The sequence below is a fragment of the Hemitrygon akajei genome, chromosome 8, assembly GCF_048418815.1.
Source record: "Hemitrygon akajei chromosome 8, sHemAka1.3, whole genome shotgun sequence".
Taxonomy (NCBI): Eukaryota; Metazoa; Chordata; class Chondrichthyes; order Myliobatiformes; family Dasyatidae; genus Hemitrygon; species Hemitrygon akajei.
The window spans coordinates 60,887,582-60,902,752 of record NC_133131.1 but is presented as its reverse complement, the minus strand read 5'-3'; the positions used below and the strand labels follow the sequence as shown (position 1 = coordinate 60,902,752).

The 15,171-nt window shown below is 46.9% G+C and overlaps 1 long non-coding RNA gene across 1 annotated transcript; it reads right to left on the bottom strand.

Moving 5' to 3' along the window:
• Positions 1–4,103: 4,103 nt before the first annotated feature.
• LOC140731925 (uncharacterized) lies at positions 4,104–9,477 on the bottom strand. Its single transcript, XR_012099942.1, has 2 exons — positions 8,560–9,477; positions 4,104–5,796 (listed from the first exon to the last, which is right to left on the bottom strand). It is a non-coding gene; the product is annotated as an uncharacterized lncRNA (long non-coding RNA).
• Between the last annotated feature and the right edge of the window lie 5,694 nt (positions 9,478–15,171).

The following is a 15,171-nucleotide window of genomic DNA, read 5'->3' as shown; positions in this document are numbered from 1 at the left end:
TAAAAACGGCTTAAAGGTACTGACCTTTCCTTGGCAAAACGCTGCATCCAGCTTTCTGCTCATATAGCAAAGTAGGAGCTATCTCGGACACAGGTTACTAATTCCTTGAACGAATGAGGATCAAATAAGGTTGAACCTGTTTTACCGCCGACATCACCAACTTTCTTGACCCTTCAGCTTCCCGAACTTCAATAATTCTTCACTCTCCAACTGGGCTTTAACTGGCAGCGATTTTCAGAACTGCTGGCACAATAATTCTTACAGTAGAAATTAAAACTCCACTTTAAAACAAAACTGCGTCATGAAATCAAATACGCAGCGGAACGGAGTCACTGATGAATTAAGCCACAAACTGATCTGTGCCACAGCGAGGCGTGCTCCTTTTATACCTGTTGAAAGAGGCATCACATGACCTCTCACTGGTGGGAAAATTACATCACTCCACCATCACAAGACCATTACATCATGCCCAGCAGAGACTCAATTACATCATGGTCATGTGACAATCACAAGATACCCACAGGGTATGTAACATTATAAACTGCTATTGCACATTTAGACAGAGACGCAACATAAATATTTCTACTCTTCATGTATATGAAGGATGTAAGTAATAAAATCAAATGAATTCAATTCTATTCAACCTCTCCACTATCCGTTCTGTCATTTTGGTTCCAATCTTCCCTGTAACTTTAGTTTAACCACCCACTCCACAGGGAAGCACCAGCAAGCCTTACCACTAGGATATTAGTCCCCTCTTGTTCTGTTCCCCTAACTAACAAATCCCGTATAATCCCTTTGACTTTCCTCTGTCAGGTAATGCCCCCCAGCAGTTTCCAAAGTGGTCCACCTGCTGTTGTGTGTGATTGCAACATGAGTGCTCTGCGATGGCTATTTAACCTATTTCCCCTTCCTGACTCTCACCCAGTTTCCTATGTCTTGCACCTTGGGTGTAACTCACCTCTCTTCATGTCACATCTATCAACCCCTCCGTCTCCCAGCTGATCCAGAATTCATCCATTTCCAGCTTCAGCTCCTTAAAGTGCAGGGTTACAATCTGCAGCTGGATGCACATCCTGTAGGCATCAGGTAGTTTGGAGGTCTCCCTGCTTTCCCACCAATGTCCCCTCTAATTTGAAACATGTGTGCAAGAATCTTGTGCTATGCAATTTTTACCCAGTGATAACAACATAGTGCGCACTGAATTTTATATTTTGAGGTATTCATTTCAACAGCTAGCAAATCATTGTCCTCTCCTCTGGGTTTGATTGAGTTCATATGCACTCTCACACAATCTATGTAGCAGGCCCGTAGTGGGTAATGAAGGATTTTCTCACCAGAGCTTTTGCACATTGTCCATATGTGACTTGCTTGCTTGCTAAATGATGCTTTAAAAAGTCAGATTTCCAAATATCACTCCACTTCTTCCCACTTGAAAATTCTCCAGCAAATTTCGCCACAATACACACAGGTAACACCAGTTTCTGTATTGTACATAAATATTCCCCCTGAACCCTCCCCTAAGTGACTTACGATGGTGAATTCATTGATGGCAGTGCCAATGAATATGAAGGGAAGGGCAGTAGTTCGTCTCATTGGAGTCTGGCACATTTGTGATGTGAAAGCCACTTGTTGCCCAGATCAAAGGTGTTTGATATCATTATGTAACAAACAGAATGGGTCAAAACATGTTCTCACAGGTAGAAAAGTCCAGAACAAGAGTTGGTAGAACAAGGAGCACACACAAAATGCTGGAGGAACTCAGCAGGCCAGACAGCATCTATGGAAAAGAGTACTAATGCTAAGTTCTTCCAGCATTTTGTGTGTTTCTTGGATTTCCAACATAGAAAAAAAAACACAGAAAACCTACAGCACAATACAGGGCCAGTTCCCCATAGCACTCTATTTTTCTACGTGCCATGTATCTATACAGCAGCCTCTTAAAAGACCCTATTGTTTCTGCAAGCACCAGTTCCAAGTCCATACCTCAGTTGTTTTTGTGTGGCGGCTCCCATAAGCAATATAATATCAACAGGTATTCTGTGTATCAAGCGCCAAAGTACAATCCTCTTACAAATGCAGATATGAAACACAAGAGATTCTGCAGTTGCTGGAAATACAGAGACACATACACACAAAATGCTGGAGGAACTCTGCAGTTCAGGCAGCAACTAAGCAGAGGAGTACACAGTCTAGGCATGCTGAAGGGGCTCGGCCTAAATGTTGTGTATTTATTCTTCTCCACACTTCCTGCCTGATCTGTTGATTTCCTCCAGTATTTTGCAGAAATTAACAACTTTTTTTTCAAACAATTTCAAAATGTTTCTGATCTTTCATTTGTAGCCACATCCTGCCAGTCTGATTCCTCTTCCTCCTCCTCTTTGTAAACTCTAGGCCCCATCTCTTTCTGGAGCCCCAAAGCCCTGACTTAGGCTGGCAAGTCTTTGGTTTCTGATTCCGCTCCATTGAAGATTCACTTGCTAGTCTGTTGTCAGACTTTAGAGGTGCATTGCAACAACCTAGCTGTCTCTGAGGCACAGTCCTTTGAAATAAGTGAAAATAACCAAAAACGTTGAAAAGAGCAGTAAAAAAAAAGCTTAATCACCTCAGTGCAGAGCCCTGAAGAACATTAAAGCCACAGTGAGCTCATCATCTTATTCAGTCTGGAGAAAATCATGCAGGAAATCGATGCAGGTGCATAAGGTGATGATAGGCATTGGTCGTGTGGATAGCCAGAGGCTTTTCCCAGGGCTGAAATGGCTAGCACGAGGGGTCATAGATTTAAGCTGCTTGGAAGTAGGTGCAGAGGAGATGTCAGAGGTAAGTTTTTTTTACACAAAGAGACATGGGTGTGTGGAATGCACTGCTGGTGACAGAGGCTGATACAATAGGGTCATTTAAGAGACTCTTAGATAGGTACATGGAGCCTAGGAAAATAGAGGACTATGCAGTAGGGTAATTCTAGGCAGTTTCTAGAGTAGGTTACATGGTCGGCATGTAATGTGCTGTAGACTTCTATGATTCAAGGGAAATCTCCCAGCCCACGGAGTGGTGACTAGTTGCAACCTGTCACCACAAGGAGAGTGAGAGGGGAACACCAGGGAGAGATTTTAATATACTGATATGGAACAGAAACATGGGCAGGGACCAGATGGGCTGAGTGGCCTCTCCAGTGTACATTGTGAGTGTGGTAGAGACAGTAAGTACCTGAGTCATGGGATTTGATACAGAACTGATTTATCTTTCACTGATCCACAATATTAAACACCAGTCTAGTTTAAGGCTAACATCAGCAGAACAGACTCCTCCAATGCTCAGTGACCAGGCTTCAGTCCTGGGTGCGATGAGCAGCTGCAAGAACTGCAAAATCTGACAGTAACAGTCCCTCATGAACCTGCAGCTGCCTTCAGTCACCATGATAGTTAAACATTTAAGACAGCTGATTTGAACTTCCTCCCTGATATGAAGTTGCTGGTGTTGCAGCAGCTGGGATGATTGAGTAAAACTCTGCTCACTCCAGACAGAAATGTGGCCTCCATTTATTGTGAACTCACTGGAGCATCACAAGGTGGGTTAACTTAATGAGTCTCTTCGCACACATGGAGCAGGTGAATGGCTGCTTCCCAGTATGAAGCCGTTGGTGTATATGCAATGTCCCATTGAATCCCTTCTACAATGAGAGCCAGTGGATGACATCTCACTGCTATCAATGCCATGGCAATGTATCCCATCAGATTACTGACATGGACACGTGTTTGGGCTCTCCTTGTAGCAAGTGGGGCACTGTCTTCTGTACTCTCTAGCATTGCCGCCGCCAAATTCAAAGATCGGTGGCATTCAAGCGCTGGTGAACTGACAGATACAGTGAAACTAACGTGCTGTTGTGTTTGTGATTCCCATACACAAATCCTTTGACTTTTCTACACTGTTAAAAGTTTATAAAGCACATCAGTTGGTGAAGGACAACATTTCAACTCAGATGGTTTTAGTCTTCATGGTGCCTTCTTATAAAAACACTGTCACAGCTCAAAACAATTTAGAGGAATAAAACTTCATCTTTATCAGAAACGAGCCACGCTCCCAAATAATGGCTTCAAGACAAATTCAAGGAAACAAAGTTTATTAACAGTTCTGCAGAGCTGGGCCCCTTCAGAGAAGGGAACCCTGAACCTTACAGGGCAGCAGGTTTTATCCTTCTTCCTTACCACCCCCCTCCCTGACTCCATTCCATATTTGGAGTTGTTTTTTTACACGTTTCTGTAAAACAATAGTCCATATCTCAGGACTTCAATGATTCCACAAACAGTTAATTTTGTCAAGGCTTCTGCATTCATAATTAGATCACACTTGTTTACAGACTTTAACCCAGACATAATTAAATCACATTTGTCCTTTGACTTTAACCCGGACCTGTCAGAAACGCACATCTTAATTTTGAATCTTACAATAAATACCACCCTTTTTCTTTTTAAGATGTGTGTTTCAGCTAGCATTTTTCTCACTCCCAGGGGGCCCACTTTCTTCTTTAATAGCATAAGTTTTAGCTCGTTTGTCCCATGATGGGGTATCGCTACTGCCTGGAGCTGGAATATACTGCGCCTGATCAGTGTTCGTATACAAGGAATCAAACACGGCAAAAGTAAGAGAATCATTAGACCCCCGCCTTCTACTAGGAGAGCGGTGCGCCACCAACTACCTCCCATTAGCCCGTCTAGCCAACTCATGTTCCCCAGGGATCTCCAGGTTTGTACTGGCACGTGGGCCAGTTTCCGAATTTTGTCGGATATTTTTAACACGGCCTTTCCACTGTCGTCTATCTTAAGGCAACAGTTTGTAAGATTGAACTTCCCACATACACATACACATACTTCCCACTTCAGAGGCCAATAGGTAATCCACAGCCAGCCTGTTCTGGTATATTGCTGTTCGCATCTGACTCTGCTGTTTTGCCAACAGCTCCAATGCCAGTGCCGTTTGATTGGTTATCACTCCCACCACCGCCTGCAGTCTAATAATTCGGTTTAACATGTAGACAGGAGTGCGATACCCCCACGACCCATCCTGGGCCCAGGTCGCTGGCCCATAGTATTCAATGATGCGAGCCGGTGGCCACTCATCACCCCACTCGCCCACCTTTATCTCCCGTGTTTCTCTCCTTAATGAATCAAACAGCTTAATTCCCAGCTTCCGGTCACCCTCCTGATGCAGGAGGAAGAACTCCGGTCTTTCCTGGGACAGCTGAGACTTCTCATGGTCCCCCCCTGTCCCATGTATCCTTTATTATAGACTTGGTAATAAGGTTTACTATTCTCCCAACATGTTTCTCTCTTGCTTAGATCATAGCATCGATCATTCACATGCGAGTGGGACACAAATGATCCTGGGAACACCCTCTGCCCCACTCGTACCACGGTTCTGCACTTGTCACATTTCCCTTCAATTTCCCCGACATATAGAATCAAATATATTACAGTCAATAATGTTACAGTCCACATAGAGTTCATTTTTGCTGCCTTTTTAGCCTCACCACCATCGGTTCTTCACCGGGAACACAGGTCCACTCAGTGCGGCTTTCGGGCTTCACCGGTCCTTTTACCCTGGATGCGTGTGTCCACCCTTTTTCTTTTGTCCGTACAGCCGCCTCTGTTGTTAGCAGGACCTGGAAAGGGCCTTCCCACTGTGGCTGTAACTTCTCCGGCTTCCAGGTCCTTACCAGAACCCAATCTCCAGGCACGATCTGATGTAAAGCAAAATCGAGCAGCGGAGTCTGGGCCAAGAGACCCTTTTTCCACAGTTCTGCAAAGGAACGGGACAGTGCCAGTAAATAGTCCCTTACAAAGATATCACCCCCTTGTAGCGTGGGGTACCCTTCCACCTTATTCCAATACGGGAGTCCGAACAACATCTCATATGGGGATATTCCTATGTCCTTGCGGGGCGCTGTTCGTATTCTTAAAAGGGCAATAGGGAGACACTTAGTCCATGGTAGTTTGGTTTCTAAATTCAACTTGGTCAGTTGTGCCTTTAGGGTGCTGTTCATTCGTTCTACTCTTCCCGAACTCTGGGGATGCCACGGGGTATGGTACTTCCATTCGATATCAAGTGCATCGCAAATTAACTGGTGCGTATCTCCTTCTTGGTACGTGGTAGTGACATTCCCGTTATTCCAGCTATCCTTTCTGGGGTAATGCATCGCTGTCCTTTACTGACCCGGTGTCCCAGATACCTTACTTCCTTTTCTACAAATTGTAACTTTTTCTTTGAGACCCGTAGCCCCTGCTTCCCCAGGAAGTTCAGTAGTCTGATGGTGTCTTCCTGCACCCCTTCCTGTGTTGGCCCGGATAGTAATAGATCGTCCACATACTGTAGCAGTTGGCTCTCTGGAGCACATTGGAATTCTGCTAGTACTTGCTCCGACCTGCCCAAATAGGTTAGGTGATTCGGTGAACCCCTGTGGCAGGACCGTCCACCGGAGTTGTCTTTTCCGCCCCGTCGTAGGATTTTTCCATTCGAACGCAAACATGTCATGACTGCTCTCTTCTAGCGGGCAACTCCAGAAGGCATCTTTTAGATCTATTACACTGAACCATTCATGGTCAGGGGAGATCTTACTCATCAGTGTGTAAGGGTTGGGCGCTACCGGGTATCGGGTTTGGACTACTGCATTTAGGCCCTGCAGGTCTTGTACCATCAGATAAATCCCATCTGGCTTTCGCACCGGGAGTATTGGGGTATTATACGGTGACATACATTCCTCCAGTAGTCCGTCAGCGATCAATCCCTCAATCACCGGCTGCAGCCCTTTTCTTCCTTCCATTGAAATAGGGTACTGTTTTCTCCGTACTGGCGAACTGTTAGGTAATAGTGAGATTTGCAAGGGGGGACGTTCAAACCCCCCTGGTTCCCTTCCTGGTACCATACCTCCGGGCTTATTTTCCTATCGTCTTCTTCCCTGAGGGCAAACAGCTGTACCATTATCTTCCCGTTCCTGGGCACAGTCCCGATGCCTAGCCTGACTTGCAGATCCCGCCCGAGCAGGTTGAATCTCGCAGAGGGTAACAAAAGTAGGTCCTGTCCCGTTACCCTATCCTCATGTTCAATTTTCACGTTTTCTATAACAAGTACTTGTATTATTTTGCCTCCAATACCGGATACTCCCATTACCTTTGTTCCGGTTCGGGCGCCGGGAGGTATCTGGATTACGCTAGATCTTTCGGCACCCGAATCTACCACAAAGGTTGTATCTGACCCTTGGGGACCTACTTTTAAATTTACCAGGGGTTCCTGCCGATAATTCATCCCCAAGGGGTGGAACCCCCGACCTCCCTAGTCTTCATCTTCCATCATAGCGTATGAGCACACTTCCTGTCGGTATCTGGGGCACTCGCGCCTGAAGTGTCCTTCTTCATTGCAGTGAAAACATCTTAAAGCCTTCCTTAGCCCTCCTCCTTGCTCCTGGCTACTACCTCGATCCAACCATGGTCCCCGTCTCTCTCTCTCTACTATCTGCGGTTACTTGTCGCACTGTCTGGACCATTATCCTTGCCGTCTTCTGCTTCTCTTCATCCCTTCTTACAAACACTTTCTGTGCCTCCCTAAGTAGTTCACTTAAGGGTTTAGTATTCCAATCTTCTAGTTTTTCCAGTTTTTTTTTCTGGCCATGCTTTCAATACAAATTCAACACGAATCAGCTGTTGGCCAACCTCCGTCTCAGGGTCTTCGATTTGCGGAGCGGTAGGGGGCACATATGGGGCGGCAGGTGGTCGAGCACCTCCCATGTATTCTTTTTCTGTCCCCCTTCATTTATCGTTTTCAATTTATAACTATTTGTCGTTGGTAACCAGCATAGGGCATAATCACTTTCTTCGGGTTTAACGTTAGGTTTTGAATTCACGTACAGATTAAGGGCTTGTTGTACCCAATCCTCGCTAGACCCGAACTTAGGCCATCACACAGCCGACCCTTGGATCGGCTGGCGGGACCAGAATTCACAGTACTGTATCATTTTTTCTTTGACTTCCCTTTTCACCTCCCATAATCCCAATTTTCTAACATCCGTCCCAACGGACTATCAGGGGGTACCCCGGGGTATTTTTCATCATTGGCGCCTGGATTTCCTTTACCCTTTTCTCTCTTAGACCCCTTATTCCCCATCTCGAGGACTTGCTCGGTTCCAATCCACCCGCAGGCACCCCGTAATTCCACAATTCTCGTGCACTACGTCTCTGCAGGAATTTAATTTGAATGTGACCCACCTAGTTCGGTCACTCCTGTCCAATTCTGGAACCTGTATTCCCGCGATCGCCCAGGAATTCACCTGCAGGCACCCCGCAGTTCCACAATTCTCGTGTACTACGTCTCTACAGGAAGAATCACCTGCAGGAACCCCACAGTTCCACAATTCTCGTGTACTACGTCTCTACAGGAGAAATCACCTGCAGGAACCCCGCAGTTCCACAATTCTCGTGTACTACATCTCTACAGGAGAAATCACCTGCAGGAACCCCGCAGTTCCACGATTCTTGTGTACTACGTCTCTACAGGAATTCAATTTCTTACCTGGGTCCTGTGCACAGAAATTACTCGATCGCTCACTGTCTCAACTGCCTCGACAACCCCTCTTTGTTTCCTTGAGTCCGCCGGATATCACTCGCTCAAGCCGCGCGGGGCGACGAGCAAGGAATCAGGGACTGCCGAACTCGGCAGGGTGCACCTTCTCCGATGTCCTTCCTTGCCCCCCTCACGGCTGGAGTGTGGATCCCGGACGAGCGCCCCAAGTTGTCAGAAACGAGCCACGCTCCCGAATAATGGCTTCAAGACAAATTCAAGGAAACAAAGTTTATTAACAGTTCTGCAGAGCTGGGCCCCTTCAGAGAAGGGAACCCTGAACCTTACAGGGCAGCAGGTTTTATCCTTCTTCCTTACCTATTTATTGTAAGATTCAAAATTAAGATGTGCGTTTCTGACAGGTCCGGGTTAAAGTCAAAGGACAACTGTGATTTAATTATGTCTAGGGACAACTGTGATTTAATTATGTCCGGGTTAAAGTCTGTAAACAAGTGTGATCTAATTATGAATGCAGAAGCCTTGACAAAATTAACTGTTTGTGGAATCACTGAAGTCCTGAGATATGGACTATTGTTTTACAGAAACATGTAAAAAAACAACTCCAAATATGGAATGGAGTCAGGGAGGAGGGGTGGTAAGGAAGAAGGATAAAACCTGCTGCCCTGTAAGGTTCAGGGTTCCCTTCTCTGAAGGGGCCCAGCTCTGCAGAACTGTTAATAAACTTTGTTTCCTTGAATTTGTCTTGAAGCCATTATTCGGGAGCGTGGCTCGTTTCTGACAACTTGGGGGCTCGTCCGGGATCCACACTCCAGCCGTGAGGGGGGCAAGGAAGGACATCGGAGAAGGTGCACCCTGCCGAGTTCGGCAGTCCCTGATTCCTTGCTTGTCGCCCCGCGCGGCTTGAGCGAGTGATATCCGGCGGACTCAAGGAAACAAAGAGGGGTTGTCGAGGCAGTTGAGACAGTGAGCGATCGAGTAATTTCTGTGCACAGGACCCAGGTAAGAGATCCTGCAGTGACGTGGTACACGAGAATTGTGGAACTACGGGGTTACCCTGAAGGTGGATCCTGCAGAGACGTAGTGCACAAGAATTGTGGAACTACGGGGTTACCCTGCAGGTGAATCCTGCAGAGACGTAGTGCATGAGAATTGTGGAACCACGGGGTAGCCTGCGTGTGGATTCCTGGGCGATCGCAGTAATACAGGTTCCGGAATTGGACAGGAGTGACCGAGCTAGGTGGGTCACATTCAAATTAAATTCCTGCAGAGACGTAGTGTACGAGAATCGTGGAATTACGGGGTGCCTACGGGTGGATTGGAACCGGGCAAGTCCTCGAGATGGGGAACAAGCGGTCTAAGAGAGACAAGGGTAAAGGAAATCCAGGCGCCAATGATGAAAAATATGCCGGGGTACCCGCGATAGTCTGTTGGGACGGATGCTAGAAAATTGGGATTACGGGAGGCGAAAAGGGAAGTCAAAGAGAAAAATGATACAGTACTGTGAATTCTGGTCCCGCCAGCCGATCCAAGGGTCGGCTGTGTGGTGGCCTAAGTTCGGGTCTAGCGAGGATTGGGTACAACAAGCCCTTAATCTGTACGTGAATTCAAAACCTAACGTTAAACCCGAAGAAAGTGATTATGCCCTATGCTGGTTACCAACGACAAATAGTTATAAATTGAAAACGATAAATGAAGGGGGACAGAAAAAGAATACATGGGAGGTGCTCGACCACCTGCCGCCCCCTTATGTGCCCCCTACCGCTCTGCAAATCGAAGACCCTGAGACGGAGGTTGGCCAACTGCTGATTCGTGTTGAATTTGTATCGAAAGCATGGCCAGATATAAGAAAAAACTGGAAAAACTAGAAGATTGAAATACTAAACCCTTAAGTGAACTACTTAGGGAGGCACAGAAAGTGTTTGTAAGAAGGGATGAAGAGAAACAAAAGAAGGCAGTCAGGATAATGGTCCAGACGGTCCAACAGGTGACTGCAGACAAAAGAGAAAGAAGAGAACCCTGGCCGGGACGAAGCGGTAGCCAAAACCGAAGTAGGGAACCCAAGAGGATCTCTAGATGTTTTCACTGCAACGAGGAGGGACACTTCAGGCGCGAGTGCCCCAAATACCGACGGGAGGTGCGCTCGTATGCCATGATGGAAGACGAAGACTAGGGAGGTCGGGGGTTCCACCCCTTGGGGATGAATTATCGGCAGGAACCCCTGGTAAATTTAAAAGTAAGTCCCCAAGGGTCAGATACAACCTTTATGGTAGATTCGGGTGCCGAAAGATCTAGCGTAATCCAGATACCTCCCGGTGCCCAGACAGGAACAAAAGTAATGGGGGTATCCGGTATTGGAGGAAAGACAATACAAGTGCCCATTGTGGACAACGTGGAAGTCGGATATGAAGATAGGGCAACAAGGCAAGACCTTCTCCTGCCACCCTCGGCGGGGTTTAACCTATTAGGAAGGGATCTGCAAGTTCAATTGGGTATTGAAACCGTGCCAAGCAATGGAGAAATAATAGTAAAATTATTCGCATTAAAAGAAGAGGACGATCAGAAAATAGAGCCCGAGGTACGGTATAGAGAGGGAAACAGGGGAGGATTGAACATCAACCCTTTACAGATCACCTTGCTACCGGATGGTCGCCCAGTGAGGAGGAAGCAGTATCCCATCGCGATGGAGGGAAGAAAAGGGCTGCAGCCGGTGATTGAAGGACTGATCGCTGACGGACTACTGGAGGAATGTATGTCACCGTATAATACCCCAATACTCCCGGTGCGAAAGCCAGATGGGACTTATTGGATGGTACAAGACCTGCGGGGTCTAAATGCAGTTGTCCAGACCCAATACCCGGTAGTGCCCAACCCTTACACACTGATGAGTAAGATCTCCCCTGACCATGAATGGTTCAGTGTAATAGATCTAAAAGATGCCTTCTGGAGTTGCCCGCTAGAAGAGAGCAGTCGTGACATGTTTGCGTTCGAATGGAAAAATCCTACGACGGGGCGGAAAAGACAACTCCGGTGGACGGTCCTGCCACAGGGGTTCACCGAATCACCTAACCTATTTGGGCAGGTCTTGGAGCAAGTACTAGCAGAATTCCAATGTGCTCCAGAGAGCCAACTGCTACAGTATGTGGACGATCTATTACTATCCGGGCCAACACAGGAAGGGGTGCAGGAAGACACCATCAGACTACTGAACTTCCTGGGGAAGCAGGGGCTACGGGTCTCAAAGAAAAAGTTACAATTTGTAGAAAAGGAAGTAAGGTACCTGGGACACCGGGTCAGTAAAGGACAGCGATGCATTACCCCAGAAAGGATAGCTGGAATAACGGGAATGTCACTACCACGTACCAAGAAGGAGATACGCACCAGTTAATTTGCGATGCACTTGATTTCGAATGGAAGTACCATACCCCGTGGCATCCCCAGAGTTCGGGAAGAGTAGAACGAATGAACAGCACCCTAAAGGCACAGCTAACCAAGTTGATGTTGGAAACCAAGCTACCATGGACCAAGTGTTTGCCGATCGTTCTCCTGAGAATACGAACTGCACCCCGCAAGGATATAGGAATATCTCCTTATGAGATGCTCTTTGGACTGCCATATTGGAATAAAGTAGAGGGGTATCCCACACTACAGGGGGGGTGATTTATTTGTAAAGAACAATTTACTGGCCTTGTCCCGTTCCTTTGCAGAACTGCGGAAAAAGGGTCTCTTGGCCCAGACTCCGCTGCTCGATTTTGCTTTACATCAGATCGTGCCTGGAGATTGGGTTCTGGTAAGGGCCTGGAAGCCGGAGAAGTTACAGCCACAGTGGGAAGGCCCTTTCCAGGTCCTGCTAACAACAGAGGCGGCTGTACGGACAAAAGAAAAAGGGTGGACACACGCATTCAGGGTAAAAGGACCGGTGAAGCCCGAAAGCCACACTGAGTGGACCTGTGTTCCCGGTGAAGAACCGTTGGTGGTGAGGCTGAAAAGGCAGCAAAAATGAACTCTATGTGGACTGTAACATTATTGACAGTAATATATTTGATTCTATATGTCGGGGAAATTGAAGGGAAATGTGACAAGTGCAGAACCGTGGTACGAGTGGGGCAGAGGGTGTTCCCAGGATCATTTGTGTCCCACTCGCATGTGAATGATCGATGCTATGATCTAAGCAAGAGAGAAACACGTTGGGAGAATAGTAAACCTTATTACCAAGTCTATAATAAAGGATACATGGGACAGGGGGGGGACCATGAGAAGTCTCAGCTGTCCCAGGAAAGACCGGTGGTTGTGTATAAACAAGGGAGGGCAGTGGGACATCCCATCTACACTGGTTAAGGAACATGCAGATAAGGTAAAGGAGATTATAATACAGGATGAGAAGAAAAAGGAGGCGGAAGAGCGCGAGCAAAGGAAGGCGGCAGTGGTCTCCACGGACCCGTCTATATATCAGGAGATAGAGAGAGATATAGTCCTCCCCGATGTTAAAGAGAACCTCTTTATAGACTTAGCGACTCGTGAATGGTTGTTGGGTCTGTGGAGGACCGCACATGAGTGAACAGTGGCCGTGGAGGGGTGAGAGCTTGAGTGTGTGGGAGTTGCTTGCGCACAATTGGACAAATGTCCCAGACCGGAAGAAGCAAAGGTGGAAATTGACCAATTACCCAGAGGGACAAGTATGTGTTGAAAGAAAGGGGAAAGTAAAGGTGGGAGAAAGTCCCTGCCGAAGCATTAAATTAGCAAAGAGGGAAGGTAATGTTACCTGGTGGCCAGAGGAGCCAGCATGGTACATAACCAGAGAACCGAATGGCAGTTGCGAGGCCGTAGGAAACGGCTCTAAATTCTGGAAGTGCAGCGGAACAAATCCGTACGAAGGGGTCCCCAGGGTCAGGGAAGTATGGAAGGAAGCAAAGAAAGGAGGATTTGCCCCGGAGGGGTTATTCTGGATCTGCGGTAATCAGGCGAATACCAAACTACCGTGGGACTGGGCGGGTGTTTGCTTCCTGGGTCTCATAAGACCGGAGTTCTTCCTCCTGCCTCAGGAGGGAAACCGGAAGCTGGGAATTAAGCTGTTTGATTCATTAAGGAGAGAAACACGGGAGATAAAGGTGGGCGAGTGGGGTGATGAGTGGCCTCCGGCTCGCATCATTGAATACTATGGGCCAGCGACCTGGGCCCAGGATGGGTCGTGGGGGTATCGCACTCCTGTCTACATGTTAAACCAAATTATTAGACTGCAGGCGGTGGTGGAAGTGATAACCAATCAAACGGCACTGGCATTGGAGCTGTTGGCAAAACAGCAGAGTCAGATGCGAACAGCAATATACCAGAACAGGCTGGCTGTGGATTACCTATTGGCCTCTGAAGGCGGGGTATGTGGGAAGTTCAATCTTACAAACTGTTGCCTTAAGATAGACGACAGTGGAAAGGCCGTGTTAAAAATATCCGACAAAATTCGGATACTGGCCCGTGTGCCAGTACAAACCTGGAGATCCCTGGGGAACATGAGTTGGCTAGACGGGCTACTAGGAGGGAGCTGGTGGCGTACCGCTCTCCTCGTAGCAGGCGGGGGTCTAATGATTCTCTTGATCCTGCCGTGCTTGATTCCTTGTATACAGGCACTGGTCAGGCGTAACGTGTCCCAGCTCCAGGCAGTAGCGATAGCTCATCATGGGACAAACGAGCTAAAACTTATGCTATTAAAGATGAAGGTGGGCCCCCTGGGAGTGAGAGAAATGCTAGCTGAAACGCACATCTTAAAAAGAAAAAGGGTGGTATTTATTGTAAGATTCAAAATTAAGATGTGCGTTTCTGATAGGTCCGGGTTAAAGTCAAAGGACAACTGTGATTTAATTATGTCCGGGTTAAAGTCTGTAAACAAGTGTGATCTAATTATGAATGCAGAAGCCTTGACAAAATTAACTGTTTGTGGAATCACTGAAGTCCTGAGATATGGACTATTGTTTTACAGAAACGTGTAAAAAAACAACTCCAAATATGGAATGGAGTCAGGGAGGAGGGGTGGTAAGGAAGAAGGATAAAACCTGCTGCCCTGTAAGGTTCAGGGTTCCCTTCTCTGAAGGGGCCCAGCTCTGCAGAACTGTTAATAAACTTTGTTTCCTTGAATTTGTCTTGAAGCCATTATTCGGGAGCGTGGCTCGTTTCTGACACTTACCACCCCCTCCCTGACTCCATTCCATATTTGGAGTTGTTTTTTTACACGTTTCTGTAAAACAATAGTCCATATCTCAGGACTTCAATGATTCCACAAACAGTTAATTTTGTCAAGGCTTCTGCATTCATAATTAGATCACACTTGTTTACAGACTTTAACCCAGACATAATTAAATCACATTTGTCCTTTGACTTTAACCCGGACCTGTCAGAAATGCACATCTTAATTTTGAATCTTACAATCTTCTAACTGGCTACAGTGCAGACATTCAGGCACAATATCAAACTCTCTGCTTCCCTCTCTGTATCAAAATGGATCATTCCTCCCCTTCATCAGTCTGTGACTTGGCTCAGTTTGTCTGTCTCCTTTGCATTCTGAGCATGCACCACACACCTACTATTTTATTTACATGGCAACGACTAGAGACTTCC